General features: G+C 44.7%; 1 protein-coding gene across 3 annotated transcripts in view; it reads right to left on the bottom strand.

Moving 5' to 3' along the window:
• Positions 1 to 16,209, bottom strand: part of GUCY1A1 (guanylate cyclase 1 soluble subunit alpha 1) — a 64,258-nt gene extending 48,049 nt beyond the window's left edge. For 2 of the 3 annotated variants that reach the window (XM_033421570.2, XM_004266175.3), the window contains exon 1: positions 15,516 to 15,785. The gene's annotated coding sequence lies outside the window, so the exon portion shown is untranslated. Of the gene's footprint in view, positions 1 to 15,515; positions 15,786 to 15,940 lie in introns of those variants that run through there. The other variant, XM_033421571.2, reaches the window with a different exon arrangement.
• Between the last annotated feature and the right edge of the window lie 906 nt (positions 16,210 to 17,115).

The following is a 17,115-nucleotide window of genomic DNA, read 5'->3' as shown; positions in this document are numbered from 1 at the left end:
GTGCTAGAGATACTACAAAATTAAAGTTGGCATCAGTGGCAAATGACTAGGTCTGAGAAGCAGGATGACTCAGGTTCTGTCTGGAAGGATGTTGGGCCATTGATAGAAAGAGGCCCCAGAAGCCAGTTTGACAAAGTGATGGTCAGCTGTGCTTTGTACACGTGGACCTTGAATTCTTAGCGGGACATCTGGGTAGAGAGGCACCTGAAAACTGAAGTCTTTAAGGAGTGTAAAACAGATTAGAGATATGAATCTGTGGTCCTCTAGATAGAGGAAGCCGTTTAAATCGGGACTTTAACTCAAACCGTTCAATGTCAAAGGGCCGCAAAAGAGAGAGAAGACGGCCACACGGATGACTGGGGAATATTTGTACTTAAGAATTGAAGAAGGATGTTAGGACTCAGACGGAGAAGCAGAGATCAGAAAAGTATGCTGAGAATGAAAAAGAGGACACACGTTCAAACAGAGGGGTTTGTTGGGAGACCGAAGAGGGTCGGGGGGTGTGGTGGTCAGCCAGGCCTGCTGTAACTCAGCACCACAAACTGGGTAACTGGGTGCCCGCGACAACCTTAACACGTCTTCTCAGGTTCTTCAGGCTGGAAGTCAATGGCAGGGTGTTAGCATGGACGAGTTTTGGTGAAAGCTGGCTTTGTGGCTTGCAGATGTCTACCTTGTCACATGGAGGGGGGCAAGAGAGAAGAAAGAGAGAGACAGAGACAGAGAGAGAGAGAGACAGAGGGAGAGGGAGGGAGAGAGAGAGCGACAGAGGGAGAGGGAGACAGAGGGGGAGGGAGAGGGAGAGAGACGCGATAGTTCTCAGGTATCTCTTCTTAAAAGGGCACTTAACCCCATCATGAAGTCCTGTAACAGGGAAGAACAAGTCTGACTCTGCGTTGGAGCTGCTTCTTTTATTTTAACCTTTGTGTTCTGTTGCTTTTTGCTACAAGGTAATCGCTATAATCAAGTTGCCTATAAGCTTAAATTATCCATAATGGCCCATCTCTGGGAACCCGGCCTCCCAGGTCATGAGCATTAAGCTAAAATAACTTTGTTCAGCTCACAGGCCCACCTGTGAACGTCTGCAGCAAGGAAGAAATTCGTACATCCCCTCCGGAGTCTGAAGCGGAAATATCTGCAACAACCTATTACCTTTTTCATTGTACTTTACCTCCTCACCTCCCTCTCCTTGTTCTATAAAAGGAACTAGCATCCAAACCTGGTTAAGATGCTTCTTCAGGACCCTAGTCCACCATCCTCTCAGTCTGCAGGCTTTCCGAATAAAGTCCCTATCGCCTGCGTCCACACCGCGTCTTTCGACGTATTGTCCCGTTGTGTGGCGAACGGAGCGAGCTTGGACTCGGCAACACTCCCACCCCCACCTAAACCTAATACTAGCCAATAAACATCTCTTTATGTTCAATAATATTAGTCATGAGACAAAAACCCATTAGAATGTCTAAAATTTAGAAGTCTGACAATGCCAAGACTTGATGCTGATGCGGAATAACGGGAATTTTTCGTAAACTGCTGGCGGGAAAGTAAAAAGGAGCAAACCACTTTGGAAAGCAGTTTGGTGGTTTCTTAAAAGGTTGAACACACCCTATCATACCACCCAGCTATTCCATTTCTAGGTATTTACTCATGAGAAAGGTAAATACATATACAAACAAAGACTTGAACACAGACATTCATGAAGCAGGTTTACTTGTAACAATCAAAAACTGGAAACAACTGAAATGTCTTCGATCACGTGAATGAATAAGATGTTGTATAGCCATACGTGCAAAGGACTGTTATCCAGCAGAAACATGCAACAAAGAAGATAAATCTCAAAATCATTATCTGAGTGATGGGACTGCACACACGAGAGTCCACACTGTAACAGTACTTTGTATAAAATCAAGACACTGCAAGCAAACCCGGACTTACAGACAGCAGATCAACGATCGCCTGGAGATAGAGGAGGGGTGCTGATTGGAAAAGGACACAAGAAATTGTTTAGGGGTGACGGAAACGACTTCTATCTTGATTGTGGTGACGGGTTAACGGGTGTATACACCTGTCAAATCTTACCCAACTGTATATTTTTTGTATTTGAGGTTTATTTTAAGTGTCATACCTTAGCCAGGTCATTAAAAAAAAAAAAAAACCAACTCAGTGGAGGACTAAAAGAACCTAAATGAACTAAATTCCAAAATAAATAAATAAGAAGCCATGGAAGAGATGAGACCTGGGCTATTTTCATCCCAGATCAAGTGGTGGAAGCTGGCAGAATCTCCCACAGGCCGGGGTCAAGAGTGGCTGGTTAAATGTCTATCAGACTTTTAGCTGCTGGAGGAGAGATTAGATCACCAAGGACCCCGAAGCTAAGATGGGCTGGTCCTCCACCTCGCAGCCTAATATGTGTATGTGGTACATGACACACACACCTGATAGATGACATGAGAAGAGGAAGAAAATGTGACCCACGGTCAAGAGAAAACAGTCAACAGAAAGAGACCAAGAAATGGCCAAGATGTCACCAGACAGGAACTTTAAAACACCCGTGATAAACATACTAAAGAATCCAGTGGCCTAGTTGAATAGCAGGCATAAATAGGGAGCTTCCATTAAGAAACCGAACACAGAGAAAAAGAAGCAATCGGAAATGCTAAAAATGAAACATCACAGAAAGGGAAATAAAGAATTCCATCTAACATCAGAGGAAAGGATCAGTGAACATGAAGTCAGGTTAACAGAAGTAACCCCAACAAAAACACAAAGAGAATAAAGAGTGATAAAATGGAAAAGCATCTGAAATCTGTAGAACAATATCTAAAGGTCTAACATACATGTATCGAGAGTCCAGGGAAAAAAAGAGAGGAGATGGAAGCAGAAAAATATTTGAACAAATAATGTCTGGGAATATTCCACATTTGATGATAGCATCAAACACAGATCCAAGAAGTTCATTAAACCCCACAGATGATAAATACAAAGAAAACTACACCTAGGCATAATGTTATCAAACCTCTGAAATTCAAAGATAAAAAGAAAACTTTCAAAAAGCATCCAGAGGTGAAAAAAAGAAATATAATAAAGAGGGAGTAAATGATTTTTACTTACTTTTCTCCAGAATAGAGAATAGCAGATAATGCAAAAAAACGTATGGGCTGAAAGAAGAAAACTACCCTCTTTACCTTAAATTATAAATCCAACAAAATATTCTTCGAGTTAACATGAAAAAAAAGAAGTTTCCTAAACACTACAGTCATAACTTTGGTGGAGAATTTAGATACTTTAATTTAACTGAATTTCTATCATTTGTATTAAATGTATTAATTTTTTTCCGGTTTTATGTGTTTTATCTGGAAGTTCATAGATCATCAAAACCTAACTCTACAGCTCATAATGCTATAGAGTCTAATCTATTTTAAAAACAAATGCTACTGATTATATGTAAAATCATATACAAACCAACAGAAAAACTGATATGTAAGCCATTAAGGTGGTAAAGCATAGTTTTTTTTTAATTAAATTTAAAATTAAATTTAATTAATTAATTAATTTATATTTATTTATTTTTGCTGCATTGGGTCTTTATTGCTGCATGCCAGCTTTCTCTAGTTGCGGCAAGCGAGGGCTACTCTTCATTGTGGTGCGTGGGCTTCTCATTGCGGTGGCTTCTCTTGTGGAGCACGGGCTCTAGGCTCATGGGCTTCAGTGGTTGTGGCACGTGGGCTCAGTAGTTGTGGCTTGTGGGCTCTAGAGCGCAGGCTCAGTAGTTGTGGCTTGCGGGCTCTAGAGTTCAGGCTCAGCATCTGTGGCGCACGGGCTTAGTTGCTCTGCAGCATGTGGGAACTTCCTGGACCAGGGCTTGAACCCGTGTCCCCCGCACTGGCAGGCGGATTCTTAACCACTGAGCCACCAGGGAAGTCCTAAAGCATAGTTTTTAGAGGATGGACCCTGCCTGGCTAAAAAGACTGGTTCCACCACTAATTAAATGTATGACATTTAGGCAAATTATTTTTCTACTCTTGACTTTGTTTCCTGACCTTAAATTAAATGATAAGGGTAGAACATTCTCAAGGGTTTCAAGAAAGGTAATTGCGTTTTAACAATGCTTGGAATATAGTATGTACTTAATGAATGTTGACTATTATGACCTGAAATTAGGTTTACATTAGCCCCTTGATGCTACTTTGTTCAAGGCTTAGTTAACAAAGCAGTAGTTGTCAAAGGGCTCCAAGTTCTGCGCACCCTGGGGTGCCCCGAGAGCCCCTCCTGGAAGGTGCAAGGTCAGAACTGCTTTCATAACAGCACTGGGATACCATGTGTCCTTTCCATCCTCATTCTCTCTCAAGTACACAGCAGCTTTCTGGAAGTTAACATGACATCTACAAGGTCATCATTATGCAGCTAATGAAATGCATGCCCCTACTTCTACATAGTAGGTTTAGGGTATGAATGTGTATATTCAGGTATTAACCCCGTTTGTTCTCCAAACTTCTACTGTGGTCTTTCTCCCTTTCATTCGTTATACTTGCTCTGATCTCTGTAACCTCATTATTGCCCCAAAAATCATTATTTTGAAATTCCCAAGTTCTTCTTATATCTACATGTAAACACAAGAAGTAACTACACCTTGGGATTTTGTTTTGCAGTGATATTATATTATATTAGCTTTTCTAAAGTTAAAAATTTTATTTTAACAGTTATTATTTTAGAATTCAATAATACTTATTCTAATGTAAAGAAAAAATTATTTCTACTTTTCCTTTACTTAAAGACAGATTTTTTTGCTTAAAAAGAGGGAACTGGAAAATTTCCTCAACCCACAGCTGCACCATGTACATCTGCCATGGTCGCCTGACAGCTTCCCAGTACTGATGAGATCAGTGGTGATGTTAATTAATGTGATTATTTTGATACTGTATAATATAAAATGTAAAGTTTGTCAACATTTGGGAGACCTGCAAAACAAGGGGAACCAGTATTTTCCAGTGACCACGATGTTCCAAATTCATGCAGGAATAAAGGTTCCATTCACAGAACAATGGATTTTAATGGTTTCAGATCCCACGTGGCAAGTAACCTTTATGAAATGATCATTTCTCAAATTTTGAATTTTTTATACCAAAAGAATATCTACAGTTGTCTTAAAACATATTAAACCCCTCCTCTCTTTTCAACTATGCATCACTGTAGGGCTGGTTTTTTTCATACTTCCACTAGAGCAACCTGAATGTGTTAAATATAGAAAACATATTCCTTTTCACTTCAAACGATTGTATATTGACTGTGCATTCTTCTACCAAATGCATAGTTACTGCTCACAGATATTAAACTTTAAGTTTCAATCTCACTAACCGTGTGGACACACCACCGCTTTACCTTCACATCACACTGCTCTCCACCCGGCAGTGCACACTTCTCTCCAATGCCGGACAAGACCATAGCTTTCTCCTTTAAAGCTGATATTCTGCTCTGGACTCCATCACAGATGCTTTCTTTAAGCCCTTTCTTTCTAATTATTCTACCTATGTAAAATCTTTAATCTTTCTGTCTACCTGAATTCCTGAATTTACCCATCCATCCAACCATTCGTTTATTCATTTGTTCACACCTCCTGCAAATTATTTATTAAGCACCTATTACTACATTCCAAGGGATGAGGTTTCAGGAATTAAAAACAAAAACAAACAAATACAAAGAAGCCAACATTAAACCCTAAAGGAGGGTCTCGTGTAGGGCTTGGTGGGTGAACAGGATAAAAACACACAAATTCAGTGAAGTGTGAACTACCATGACCTGTTGTGATGGGGACACAGAAAATCTGCATCAAATGCTGACACGGTACATTGGTAAGTGCTTCCTCAAATGAATGACTCTTAAGCTGAGTCTTGTTGAATGAGTAAGAAATAACAAGGCATAACAAACAAGAAAAGCTATTCCAAGGAGCAGAAAAGTAGGCGCAAAAGAGAAAGACAAAACAAGAAAGAGTTTGGTGACAAACTGCAGCTGTGACAACATGGCTGTGACACAGTATTCTAGTAGGAGGGTGACTGACACATGGGAGCAGAGTTAGAGGTGAAGTGCGGCCGTCAGATCACCCAGTGGGAGCTGTGAACGCTGCGCCGTTTCTACACCGCTTTACACGCGTGTGACACGCAGCGCGCAGCACCGCTTCTCGGTACTCAAGCAGTGACCAACGCTCATTTGTCAAAGACAGCTAAGGCAGACAACCACAGCCGAATGCCATTTTACTGTGTGTAAAACAGACTGACTGCACACAGCTCCCAACACCCACTGTGCACTGAAACAGAGCCAGGATTAAGACAGGAATAACTAACAGATTTTACTCCAGTTGGATTTAGACAGATGATCAAGGCTGGTGAGCAAAAAATGTTCTAACCATCCCCAGCTAAGACGTTTCTTCACCAGCGACGAAGGAGACTAACAGGGAAGAAAACGTGTGAAAAAACAGCCCTTCCCAGGGCTTCCCCGGGCCTCCTCGCTATTTAAGCGCCCTGCTGCCCAAGGCACCCGACTCACCTGCCTTTCTTAAGCCCCACATGCGACGTCTACCACTTTCCTTTTTCTCTTGACTTTGAAAGTCTATATTCAGGAAACCATGGTCTTGATTGAAGGCAGAAGGCAACATAATCAAAGTGATGTCTGCTCTTGGACAAACAAGCTTGTGCTGCTTTTCTGGGTAGAACAGTTCCCCGTGGCCTCCAGAGATACACTCCACGGGACCGCATCAATCCAACTGAACTGGCCACAGGGCAGGGCTGATGGGAGAGAAAGGGGGGTGTGGCCTCACGATACCTGCGGTACACAACCTTCTTGCTCCTGGACAAGCCAGCAGGTGAGCTGCAGGTGACAATGCAGCCTAAGTCAGGATCAAGTCTTTGAGCTTCAGAGGGAGCGGGGAAAGAGAAGCATCAGAAGAGGGTAGCTTCACTTAGGACGGCCTGCTGTGCAACAGGTTCTGCCAACATCGCGGCCCTCTCACACACCACCGGGAACCTTTTTCAGCACAAGATGGCACAACAAGAGCTTAAGAATATTACTCTAAACCGTCCCCACAGAAAAGATCCACAACAGAGGCTGTGTGGCACATTGTTACTTGGAGTAGAGACGAACAAAGAAGAGTGTTAGTCATTAGCGACTGCAAATATTTTAAGACATTGAAAAGTGAAATTTTACCCAGAGTTTGCACTGGGAGGATTGCCTGTTGCTAAGCACATTTGGAAACGTACAGCGTTGATCCAGCGTAAGAATCTCTTGCCTCAAATCTTGACCTATCAGGTCTCGACTATGTGACTGTGTTTATCCAAGTATCTTCCACGTTACATTTGCAATCCTCTAAATTCTGAGTTAACCCATATTGATTCAGTTTTATATTCACCAATACACAACTTAAAAGTTCATATTATACTAGTGAAACATTGAAATTCTTTGTCCTACGTTGAATTAAGTTAATCATATGAGCCATGTATCCTTTAACTACTTGTAACAGAGGATATCTGAAGCTGCAAAACGAATGAGAAGCAGCAGCTAGCAATTTCAGTGCGTTCATATAAAAACATAACCAAACTCCTCTAATAAAAATATGCATCATTAAAGTCATAGGGTTTGTCAGCCTCATGGATGGAAACTCCGGATGCAGTGTGAGGACTCAAACAATTTCCCTAAGTCTAGAGATGTAGCTAAAACCCTGAAGGGTTGGAATTGACTACGAAGGTCTAATGAAAAGTAACGCAGATGCCACACATCCTTTCCCCACAACTCTAAACAACAAAATGGTTCCGAATGGTTCCAAAATGGTTCCGAGTCACCTAACAAAGAAAGGTTCAGTGGACATCCTGGTCTAGGTGTCACCTAACCCCTTTTAACCTTAACTCTGTTTATCGGTATTTCCCAGCACTCACTGCTCTGAGATGCCCACTTCACATCACACATTCCAACCGAACGCTCGTGATCCCTGGAGCACTTTTATTACGTGTCTGTGAACAGAATGGGAGCTAAATTGAAATGGCATCTCCTCCCATTGGGGAGAACAGTCAATTCAGCAAGTGATTACAGCGGAAGATAAGACGGTGAAAGACAAGTACCATATGACATCGCTTATAGTGGAATCTAGAAAAGTGATGGAAATGAGCTTGTCCACAAAACAGAAACAGACGCACAGACACAGAGAGCAAACTTATGGTTGCCAAAGGGGAAAGGGGTGAGGGATAAACTAAGAGTTTGGGATTCACAGATACACACTACTGTATAGAAAACAGACAATCAACAAGGACCACTGTATAGCACGGGGAATTCTACTCAATATCTTTTAATAACCTGTAATGGAAAAGAATCTCAAAAAGAGCGTACATATATATACATGCATATATATATATGACTGAATCACTCTGCTGGACACCTGAAACTAACACGACACTGTAAATCAACTATACTTCAATAAAACAATTATAGCCAAGGATAAATAACAGCATAGGGGATGAACAGGAAGGTGCAGGGAAACATAACAATGCCCTCGATTCAGACCCGGAAGAGCAGGGAAAGTTTCTAGGAAGTAGAGCCTAGCTTGAGATATAACGTCTGAGTAGGTACCGGCCCCTCGAAGGCCCAGCAAGGGGCCAGGGAATGGGGAAGAGGAGGGGAGGTGGCCGTGTTTCCCACAAAGGGATGCTGCAGAGTGTGCGGTGAGAAGTGGCACTGCCGGTTCTCCACCCATAGGTTCGTCCCCTCCCCACACACACACTCACACTCTCACACAGCCCCTCACACACGCACTGACAACCTCACACCCCCTCACACTCATACACTCACACAACTCTCACACACTCACCTTCACACACACCCTCATACACACTCACACACACGCACTGACCTCACACACACTCTCCTACGCACACACACTCACATACACTGACCTCACACTCACACTCACCTTCACACACCCCCTCATACAAACACCCTCACACAGACACACACTCACACCCTCACACACAGTCACTCTCACACACACCCTGACACTCAGACACAGGCACTGACAACCTCACACACCCTCACACGCCCCCTCACACTCACACACACACACTGTCACACACACTCACACCCCGCCCTTCCCACTCTTTAAATCCCACAGGTCCTGCAAGGTCCGGCATCCTCATCCTGTTGTCGAATCTCTGCTCAGCGCCAGACCTTCCCTAGAAAGCCTTCTTCAGCATTTCCCTCCTGTGGGACGCTGGCTTTTCAAGTTCTTGAGAAGTTTCTAAAACTGCAGCACAGATATTAAGCTCCTGGTAACGTGCTGACATGTGTAATTCCAAGGCTGTTTCTGGGTGGTTATCTCCACGCACAGACTTTAAGCCCCTTCAGGCAGGAATGTCATAAACTTTGCATCTTCCTCAGTAACACGCAAAATCCATAATACACTTCCTCCTGAGAGGTACAGAAAAGTGACTAACCTCTGAAAAGTGTGTCACAGAACATAACGTAAGCTGAAGCTTTCAAAGACTACAAATTGAAAACAAATTCTTTTAATTCTTGTTACTACTGCCAGGCACAGCGGTGCTGACGGCGTTTATTAGCTATAGAGGAGAGCACACTGACTGCGGGGGGCGAAGAAATTCAGATGAAGGTGACTGACTGGACCAGCTGGTTTGGCTTCATCTCAGTTCCTCGAGAACGTATCATTATAACGGCAAAAGCAAGATAAAAGTCAAGTAACAAATTTAAGGCCCAAGCCATAGTATGATGTTCAATATCCTAAATGAGTTTAAATCCATTAAGTGGGAAAAATTTCATCACAAAGTACTGAAAGCACGTGTGGATGTGATAAGGGAACAGTTACAATCATCTTTTAAAATGTTCCGTGAAGGGAGGGCTGACAGGGAGCAAAGAAGCCAGCCATGGTCTCAATTTTCAAAACAAAGAAGGTGGATTCCAACTTTAGCCTTGAGAGCTAGACACTGATTCCAGGCACGCCTCCCACGAGATTCTTAACATTATCATCTGTAAGCGCCCAAAATGTGAAGTGTTGTTACCTACCAGCTAGGGAGAGGTCAAAGGAACCCATCATTACAAAGGAACCCAGGGCTATTTCTTTTTGTTTTCACAGGGTTACTTCATAGCTCTTCTGCAGAAAGTGGAAATGCAGTGCAGCAAGGAACCTGACTGAGTCTGTCACAGAATGCACGCGCCCCGCCCACAAGAAGGAATGTAAACGCTGAGGAAGGAGAGTCTCTTGACTATAACGCTGCCAGAATGGCCGTATAAAGACCACTCATTCGTGGGCTCCTGCAAAGCAAGGGAAGGTGTCTAGGACCAAACGTCCTGCCCGTTCTCCACTCGGCATAGTTATTGGATGAAGATATTAACTGCATCCTGATCACATCTGCTCATGCCTCTAAATGGGGAGGAATAGCTAATCTGTATCATGGAACCAACATCCAAAAATATCCTGACCTCCTGGAACAACAGGCTAATGAAAGGTGAAGGTGACATTTAATTGCAATAAGTATTTTTTAAAGTCCCAAATCTAGTAGCCAAATGTACAAATCGAGGAAAAGAAGTATACTTGCAGAGAAGTATGCAAAAAGATGCCTCATTAAACAGTGCAGTATGGATGCCAAAAATATAGAAGGGGAGAGGACAGATTTGACTTTAGAATGATTTACCATGTGGTACCCAGAGGAGACAGCCAGACAAGTCCAATGATGTTAGTCCGTTCCTGTTTGCTCAGCTCTCAGGACTACACTTTCAGAAAAACAGGAATTCATCCAAAGGAGAAATTCCTTGATGATAATGGGATTCTCGACCTATGCCAATTAAGGACAAGTTGAAGTAAATGAATATTACCATAGAGATCACAGACATATTATATCTCTGTTATGTAGAAAAGCTTTCTGTATAAGTATTCTAAGAGGTAAAAATTGGGATGTGAATATTATAGAGGCAAATAGTACAGTTCACTATAAGGAAAGAGTTCTTAGGCTCAGAGCAGGTCAAATAAAGGAATGCCTCCCGCGTTCAAGATGAATCTTGATCAACAGCTCGCCTAAATTGATCTTAACATTCTCCTTGAATTTGGAAATAAGATCATCTGCTAAAAGTGAAAAAATAAAGATAATTTGGACTGGAAAACCTGGAGAACTCTGGAACATGTCTTATGGGGAATCTGATAGAAATTATCCAGGAAAGAATAGAATAACTTCCGAGCAATGTTAACCATCCCTGAAGCTGAAGGTGGAGTGAATCAGGTGCTGGTGGGCCTAGTGGCAAGAGATTAAGGGATGGAGCAGAGCTGACATGGCTGTCCAACGTCAGTGCGCTGAGCAAAGAGGAAAACCGGAGAAAATCGGGACTGGCCAAGGTGCAAAGTCACAGGACAGGAGGGTGTGTGCGGTGCTGAGTGAGGGGCTTACTGGAAGGACAGGAGGTGGGGTCAGAAAGAGAATATGGAAGGCTCAGCTTTTTCAGCTGGGCAGCCCTGAGTGATGGGAAGGCCCGGAGGGCGGGGGGCGAACACCAGTGGATTCCCAGAGTGAAGCAGCGCAGGCTGAGGTCCTGGGGACCCAGCGCGCAGATGCTGAATGAAGTTCTCAGCAATGACAGCTGACCAAAGTGTGGGAAGCAAATCCTCTGTTAGCGTAGGTTCCCAAGGGAAGTGGAATATTCAGGAAGTCAACAAGCACTGGTCACAGGGAGAGGGTAACACCCATGCAGGGTGTAAACTTAGAAAGACCCGGGGTAGCTGGGCGATGCTGAAAGGATTAACAGTTAGGAGCAGCTCTGAACAGCCTGCGGGCCCCATGGGAGAAAAGCACAGGCATGTGTGTAGGACCAAGACCACAACAGTCCACGTAGGCTCCTTGCAAAACAGATACTAATCCTGACATGGTATCGTCGAACAGAATACCTACAGCACCAAGGCATCAAAAAACTTAAATCAATAACTAGGAAGACACCCACTATGTGCCAGGTACTGCGAATCCAAGGATGAACACCCTGAGGGAGATCTGAGTTAGGTAGCAATACAGACATCTGAACAGGTGTTTGTTTTTCCACTGAAGTATGCTGATTTACAATGTTGTGTTAGCTTCAGGTGTACAGCAAAGTGATTCAGACACACACACACACACATATAAACCTTTTCAGATTCTTTTCCCTTATAGGTTATTACAAGATATTCCCTGTGCTATAGAGTAGGTCCTTGATGATCTGCTTTATATACAGCAGTGTGTATCTGTTAATCCCAGACTCCTGATTTATCCCTCCCCGCCCCTTTCCCCTTTGGTAACCAGAAGTTTGTTTTCTATGTCTGTGAGTCTGTTTCTGTTTTGTAAATAAGTTCATTTGTATCTTTTTTTCCCAATTCCACATGCAAGTGATACTGTATGATATTTATCTTTCTCTGGCTTCCCTGTCTGAACAGGTATTTTTATGTTTAATTAATTAATTTTTTTGGCCGCACTGCGCGGCATTAGTATCTTGGTTCCCTCACCAGGGATCAAACCCATGCCCCTTGCATTGGGAGCGTGGAGTCTTAACCACTGGACCACCAGGGAAGTCCCTAAAAAGGTATTTTTAATGTAAGGTGGCAGAGTGAAAGGGGACACATAGCTATGTCAGACCTGGAAAAAATTCAGGATTAAGAAGCTTTCCTGGGGGTGCCCAGACCCCTTTCCTGGGGTGTTCACTCCCAAAGCCACTGTCTTCTGTTGGCTTCTTGCTAATTCCTACTGTGGTGAGAAGGAAGAAGTGGTACCCGAGTGAATTAACTTAAGTTGCCTTTGATTTTCTGAAAAGGAGAGTTTATTTTAATAAAAAGATTATTAACGGCCAGAAAGGATTCCAGGCAAGCATCTACACGCAGTTGATAACCACATTTCTGTGGCTGGGCCTGGGGGAGGGGGGATCATGGCCCAAAGCCCCTCAGGGTTCATAAGGGCGTCACTCTCCTACTGCTGCTGGGCGGGGACTGGCCTAAAGTTCCTCAGTCCTGGCAAATAACTCTGTTCATACCCTGTAAGCCTGAAGGCTGCAGAAGAACAAGCCTGTGGGCCTAGCACTCAGGGGAGAGAGAAATAGATGAACTAGGTCAGACACTTCCAAACTGTTTGAGAGAAACAAAAGAAGCCAATGTGAGTCAGGATAGCCAAAAAATCACTCCAATGCCAAACGAGTCAACTAATCTATGCGCGGCTGAATTGGTTCATCTAAAGACCTAAAACTTGCCAGAAGATTTTCTTGTATCAAGATGGAGAGCCCCAACCAAAACTGCTGCACAGGCACCTAACGAATGTTTACTGAAAACATCTAGATGGCCTAGGGACTAAAAACGAGTGAAATTATTGATATTTTAGAAAGAAAAGCAACTGTTTCTACAAATATGCAGAAAAGTAATAAACTGTAATGTTTAAGAAGAGTTGCTTGGGTAAATATTTATAATTAAGTGGTATAAAAATCAATGATACAAGAGTTATATATCCTAGCAAATAAAAGGAAAGTTAAGCAACTTCCTGGAAAATCTAACATTCCTAATGGAAATAACAATTTGAGTTATCACTTACTTCTTTAGTCTTTAGTCCAATATTAATTTAAAAAGTTTTTTAAAATAATGCTTTAACACAAGATCATTTTATAAACCATAGTTATATGAGATTTGAGGACCAGACCTTGTGAAGCTATGTCTCCTACATTCTCAAGAAAGACAAAAAAAGTATCTTGGACATGTTATTGTATACCCGGGTACCTAGTAGCGGGGACTTAAAGGGGCTTTTTATATTCATACACTATGAAACACCACACCAAGCATAAGTACTTTCTATTTGTGTTGGGTCTCAAAGAGAGAAAAATAAAATTCTTATTTTCTCTGTCATACATTAGAAAAAAGATCCTACAGCACAAGGAAAAACAGAATACCCATCTATTCATTACAAATTTCTATTAAATAAACTTCGCTACTTAAGTTTCCTCGCTGATACATTTAAAAACATACAAGTGGGTCTGTTTTATATGAGATGTTTAATTACTGTACCAATAATTATTCTAGAATTTTCCCTACTACTTTATGTCTACAGGCTTTATGTAAAGAGCCTACTGTTTTGACGTGAAAAGTACAGCTTATTTATTTTAACTCCGTGCTTCTTATTTTTCTGTTGGGTCATAGATCCCTTTAGATATCTGAGGACTCTGGATTATCACCCTAAAAATGCAGAGACTCAAACGTTTAAATACAATTTCAGGAACCCCGGAAGCAATCCACAGACCGAGCTGTGTAATAACTGAACAGAGAGCACAGCACTGCACGGGCAAACTCCACCAAAAGCATAACACTGTTAACATGGCTTTTTGACAAATTAAGATTTGCTTCTAAATTTTAGACATCATATTCCTGTTAATTGCTGTTATTATTGATTTTTGTCACTCTTCATAATATAGTACCTGAAATGACAACTCCCAAAGAAAACAAAAAAACATAGCCGTCTTAGGAAAAGCAACAGATTAGCTCCACACTAGGAACCAAGGTATAAAAAGCTACATCCATCACTGAAGGCTCTAACGCTTATCCACGTGTCATCAGAGGGTCAGCGATGTTCCTCCCGAGAGCAGTTCTAGTTAGGAGGTAAGCACTTGATGAAATCACTATCACAGGGCTGACCCTGATATGTTATAAATCAAGCTCTAATTTAAAACTGTATATATGACCCGTTCTACTTAAAATTCCAGGGGGTTTCAGTGTGTTGGAAACCAAGACGCCCCGGTCACAATTAAGCGACACGTTCAACCTTCTGGCTTACTTCAGAAGATACACACTGTTCACCAAGTGCAAAATGAAGGCGCAACCCTGGGAAACGAGGGAGTAAAGGAAAGACGCACGGAATGCATAACCTGAAATCACATGACCACTCGCAGCGGAGCGCCCACACAAGTGCCGCCGCGAGGCTGCTCGGCCCACCCAAGGACAGGCTGAGGGCAGCGGCCCGACGCCAACCGCTCCCCAGGGCGCCGCGGTCACAGTGGGCATCGGATCCCCAAGCAGTAATTAACACGCGCGCGCACACACACACACAGACACGCGCGCGCGCACACGAACACACGCACAGGCACACGCGCGCACACACACGCACACGCGCGCACAGGCACACACACACGCACGCAGACACACGCACACTCCCCGGCGGAGCCCGGCAGCCCCCCTGGAAGTTCGCGGCGGCCCCGCTGAGCGATCCCGGGGTCGCAGCCGCCCGGCCCCCAGGAGCGCGAAACGCTCACGCGCAGCGTGGCCGGACGAGGCTGCGGTGACGCCGGCGCGGCCTCACTCCCCGCGGGCCCTCGGCCCTCGGCCGCCGCGGGGCCCCGGGGCGCGGTGCTGCCCCCGGCGTGGGAACAGGGCCCGGTCCCGGGAGCGCAGGAGGGCTTCCTGGGGGGCACGCGAGGGCCCGGACTGGGGGCCGCGGAGAGGGCCGCCCCCCGGGAGCCCGGGCCGGCGAGGGCGCGCGGCGACCACTTACTCGGGGGCGTCTCGATCTCGGGCTGCGTTTCCGGCTCGCCGGCAGCTCCGGGCGCGCCTCGCAGATCCGCGCCGCCCGCCCAGGAGGAGAGTGGGCGGCGGGCGGCAGAGGGGGGCCCGGCGGCGGCACCTGCCGGTCCCTGCACCGGTGTCCCCACAGCCGGCGGCCGCCGCGCCTCTTCCCGGCTGCCGCTCAACAGGCAGGGCGGGCGCGGCGCGCAGCAAACCCGGTTCCCGCGCGGCGCCCACGCTCAGGCAGCCCCGGCCCCGGGCTCCCGCTCTCTCTCTCCCTCTCTCCCTCCCTGTCTCCTCCCCCCGCTCTCAGCCCTAAGGATCCCTCGCAGCGCCTCTCCCTGCGGTCTTTTCGGAACCCCTCCCCTTCCCTGCACCAAAAGACTGAGAAAGAAAGCAGCGGTTGAAACGCACCATGGTGAGGTTACGCCGGGCCCCTGTCCGCTCGCGGCGCGCCCTCCCCGCAAGTGTCGGTCGCCTGGGGGGCGGGGGGGCTCCCGCGGCGGCTCCCTGCCTTCTGCGTGGACTCTAGCAGCCAAAGTGTAGGGAAACTACACCGAAATCTGCTCCTGGAAAGCCAGCTCGGGGCTGAGTGTCACCCACTGCGACCATACTAGGGCAGGGGGACTGAGTCCTCCAGCCGCCCAGTCGCCTTCCCAGCAGTTCCTGTGTGGAGACGGAGACCAGGGAACAGGGACAAAGGAAGAGAAAGGAGAAAGAGGGAGGGAACGCAAGGAAAATTTGGCCGACTTAAAAAACAATGTTTTCCACTATGCACTGGGCCGGAAAAACCTCAGTTCTCCGTAGTTAGAAACTCCAGCATTTCTGCTGGGAAATTGATGTCTCTGCATGGATGGTTTTCGTGCCCTGGTTCTCAGGTTAAAGCCAATCTGCTCCTTTGCAAATGCAGTTCTATGGCTGCCGAGCATTTACATCTTTCCAGTAAGGTCCTGATTCTGCTTGGTTCGGTACATTTAGTTCTGTTTGTTGGATGTGCGGTGTGTGTGTGTGTGTGTGTGTGTGTGTGTGTGAGAGTGTGTGTGTGTGTGAGTGTGTGTGTGTGTGTATTCCAGAACAGAAAAATAAGTTCTTGAGTCACCTTTTCCGACCCCAAAAAAGCTCATTATGCTGTTTCATTTTGAATTCATAATTAGTCATGATTATTATGCGATCTTTCTTCAAACCCAGGAACTCTGAGATACATTGTTCGTGGTTATCTCCAATTCGTATATTTCTCCCCAAACTTACCCACATAAATCTCTCCATTTTAGACTCATCCCGCAGCCTTGACAACTATGCTGTCCTCCAGGCAAACATCAGCCAGAATTAACATACATTTAAATAAGAAAAATACATTTAAATAAGAAAAAAGGGCGTTCAACTAAAATTTGCCTTAGTATCGGGCAACTAGTCCAGAGCTATAAGTGCATTTTTTGGCTCTGCCATCTCTGAAACCATCTGTTTCTCTACATCTGATGCATGATAATCCCTTAGGTCAAAAGGGCTTTTGTCTTCAGAGAATTTAAGTGCTAGGAGGAAACAAGTAAGAAGTACCCAGTATCGCATAGTTGAAAGAGGATTTCATAGTA

The sequence above is a fragment of the Orcinus orca genome, chromosome 4 (genome assembly GCF_937001465.1).
Source record: "Orcinus orca chromosome 4, mOrcOrc1.1, whole genome shotgun sequence".
Lineage (NCBI taxonomy): Eukaryota > Metazoa > Chordata > Mammalia > Artiodactyla > Delphinidae > Orcinus > Orcinus orca.
The sequence above is the reverse complement of the archived record's forward strand: the minus strand, read 5'-3'. Positions and strand labels throughout refer to the sequence as shown.